General features: G+C 37.2%; 1 pseudogene; it reads left to right on the top strand.

Moving 5' to 3' along the window:
* Window positions 1-2,734: 2,734 nt before the first annotated feature.
* LOC110288514 (olfactory receptor 5P62-like) lies at window positions 2,735-3,662 on the top strand (annotated as a pseudogene).
* The last annotated feature ends 236 nt before the right edge of the window (window positions 3,663-3,898 follow it).

The following is a 3,898-nucleotide window of genomic DNA, read 5'->3' as shown; positions in this document are numbered from 1 at the left end:
ATAGAAAATATCTGCCATCTATTTTACCTCATAGAAAATTTAGGGAAAACTGAAGAAGAGTATGTTACTTCATGCATAACAAGGCAGTTATAAACTAAACAGGCATTGAATGAAAGAAGCTGAAGTGATTCATCTTCTATTTATGGTTTAGTCTACTGTAACATGAACTAGAAAACAAACTTAAAACTAGTATTTCAAATTTTAACATATTCTTTGAATAATTATCAGATGAAGCATGTTAATTCTTACATAAGAGGAAAATACCACTAGAGCCTACAAACTCCTTGAATTCACACTTGAATCCAGAGTCTCAGCAGGGACTTAGTCAATGACAAACAATGACACAGGGAGACAGCTCTGCACCTACAAAAGCAAAGTAACCTTGACATTATTCTTTTGCAATGAATAGTAGTTGGAAGAGCTAATTTTAAGTTTTATGGGCAAATCTTATTAATACTTGGTCTTTATCTTTGGAGAATACTTTATCCTTTGAAAATGTTTCCAAATTTACAAGCTTCAGATGGATACACAAGTCAAGTGGAAGAAGGCAATAATCTAGACAAAAAACTAGCTGAACTAACTTGTATTTCCACATTCAAACTCCTGTAAATATCCAGGTAACATCCATTGTTAAAGAATTATTATTTATCTAGACACTGACAAATCCAGAATCCAGTATTATCTTTAATAGTATAGAGACCTACTACTCAGGCAAATGAAGTCCCTATCTTTGAAGTGCTTTGATGGCATAATGTTGGTATTGTCTTGTGGAAATACATGCTTTGTTTAATGACTCAATGGTCTTCACAATCACCAGATATTTTAGACAAAGAGAACGTATAATGTAAAAAATCATGAGATAAGAGTACATGTAGTCCTGTGTTGAATGAGCCTGGGTAAAATAACAACAGTTAATAAATACCACCAGAAATTAAAATATACAATCCCAGAATAATATAATCATTACTAATTTTTTTTTCTGATTGTTCACTAAGCACCAGGACAAGACATAGAATTTAACACAGAGGTCCTTCATTTTTAAGAGATCATTTTTACTATTTCAGTGAGAATATTTAGTTTAATGATTGGTAATTGGCTTTAGACTACATAAGAAATCGAGAATGATGATATGAACGGCAATCAGGCTGGACTTGATCTAACTTTTAAGTAACTATGATCCATGAAAGAGTCAGAATGAAATTGAGAGCATGTACAAATTTGCACCATATATAGAAAGGTATTTTTGCTGTTTTGTGCTTATTACACAATCCTCTGTATTAGTAAGGGTTCTCTAGAGTCACATAACTTATGGGTTGTCTCTATATAGTAAGGGAATGTGTTGATGGCTTACAGTCTCTAGTCCAACTCGCAACAATGTTCATCTGTGAATGGAAGTCCAAGGATTTAGCAGTTGCTCAATACCACAAGGCAAGCAGGCAAAGAAGAGAGAGAGGTCAGGTTCCTTAATACATAGTTCGTTTTGTCTGCTAGTGAAGTATGGCTACATTGAGACAAATTTTCATATTACAAGTTGGAAAACTAGAAAATCAGGGTTTTTTTCTCAAATTTTTGAAAATTTAGATAAAAGCCACATAGGCATATGTACTGGCTAATTTTGTGTCAACTTGACACAAGCTGGAGTTATCACAGAGAAAGGAGCTTCAGTTGGGGAAATGCCTCCATGAGATCCAGCTGTGGGGCATTTTCTCAATTAGTGATCAAGGGCCCCTTGCAGGTGGGACCATCTCTGGGCTGGTAGTCTTGGTTCTAAAAAGAACAGGCTGAGCAAGCCAGGAGAGGCAAGCCAGTAAAGAACATCCCTCTATGGTCTCTGCATCAGCTCCTGCTTCCTGACCTGCTTGAGTTCCAGTCCTGACTTCCTTGGTGATGAACAGCAGTATGGAAGTGTAAGCCGAATAAACCCTTTCCTCCCCAACTGCTTCTTGGTCATGAGGTTTATGCAGAAATAGAAACCCTGACTAAGACAGCATATTTACCATGTACAAATAAAAAACAAGAGATACATTTTATGAAGGAGGGTTTTTAGTATTTGTGATTATAAGCAAATTAACAGGCTTCATATTGGCTCACAGATACTGAAGCAGTAAGCATAAGGGCTGCATGAGTCTGCAACAGAGCCTCTGTGAATGCTACAGCTCTTAGCTTGATGTTTTTGTTGGACGAGTATTAGTAAAAACAGGCATGTCTCTGACTTTAATCCCTTCTTTGAAACTCTTTTCTTCCTACCACCTTGTCCAGCCTCAGTATAAAATCTTTTGTCTTCTCTTACAGTATCTTGTTTTTTCATGTGTGGTTGCTGTTTCTTAGAGGCTTGCAACTTTTTGAAGGAAAACAGAAGGGGAGTTGATTTGGAGGAGAAGGAAGGTGTGCCTCTGTGTGTGGGGAAACCATGAGGTAAGAAGGTAGCAAAAATGGTGGTCAGAATGTATGGTATGGGAACAGAAATTTATTTTCAATAAAAATTACAGTGAAGCGAGTCAAAAAATTACATAAATAAATGAAATTATATTAATACATATTGGTTACACATACATGTATTTATATCAAGAGACTTGAACAAAACTGTCAGAATAACTGTCACATTCTCTTTACATGATATATTCATTTGTGATAACCTCATATTTACATTAATGAAAGTGATGATCCATAAACGTAAATACCTTTGTAAGCTGTCTCCATCAGAGCATTGATCTAGCAGCAGTTACATTGCTCCATGGCTTTCCTGGAGAATGGGAACCACACTATAGTGACAGAGTTCATTTTACTGGGCTTAACAGAAGAGCCAGTCCTTAGAGTCATTCTCTTCAGCATCATCCTGTGCTGTGTCTGGCAACCTGAGCACCATCCTTCTCATCAGAGTCTCTTCCCAGCTCCATCACCCCATGTACTTTTTTCTCAGCCACTTGGCTTCTGTTGACATGGGCCTTTCATCTTCTGTCACACCCAATATGTTTGTCAACTTCCTGAATGAGAAACATACCATCTCCTACCTTGGATGTGGCATCCAGCTCAGCTCAGCTGCTTTCTTTGGGGCAGTTGAATTCTTCCTTCTGGCCATCATGGCTTATGATTGCTTTATAGCGATCTGCAACCCACTGCTTTATTCCACCAAATTGTCCACACAAGTCTGTATCCAGTTGGTTGTACGATCTTATGTTGGGGGTTTCCTTAATGCTTCATTTGTACACACTTCTTTTTTTCTTTTCTTTTCTGTGGACCTAATAGAGTCAATCACTTTTTCTGTGGTTTTCCTCCTATGATGTTACTCTCCTGTTCTGATGTGAGTGTCTCTGGTATTGTTATCTCATTTACTGCTGGCTTAATCTCTATGACCACATTGATTGTTATAGTCACATCTTATTTCTATATCCTCATCACCATCGTGAAGATGCAATCCACTGAGGGTCACCAAAAAACCTTCTCCACCTACACCTCCCACCTCACTGCAGTCACTCTTTCTTATGGAACAGCCACATTCTTTTATGTGATGCCAAAGTCCACCTACTCTGGGGACCAGAACAAGGTGATGTCTGTTCTACACAGTAGTGATGCCTATGTGGAATCCCCTCATCTACAGCCCTCAGAATATTGAGACTAAGAATGCCCTGAAAAGACAATTTTATAGGAAAACATTGTTATAGAGCAATCAGTTGTTGGTAAAACTTAATAAAAGAATTTTAATCTTGCAAGACCAATGTAACCACCATATCAGGTTTGGTTATAAGCCTTAGCATTTCTCCTTTGTCCATATCTGTTTCTTCCAGTGTGTATAGCTATTGTATTTTATTGCATTTTTGTTTATATTTTCAAATGTACCTTAGCAAAGTGAATAGAATATATTTGAACATGTTTACCCTCATCCCCAGCTAATAAAATT

This window comes from Mus caroli, unplaced genomic scaffold, assembly GCF_978045245.1.
Source record: "Mus caroli unplaced genomic scaffold, Mus_caroli_1 scaffold_8, whole genome shotgun sequence".
In the NCBI taxonomy this organism is placed as follows: Eukaryota; Metazoa; Chordata; class Mammalia; order Rodentia; family Muridae; genus Mus; species Mus caroli.
This window is presented reverse-complemented; position numbering and strand designations above follow the sequence as displayed.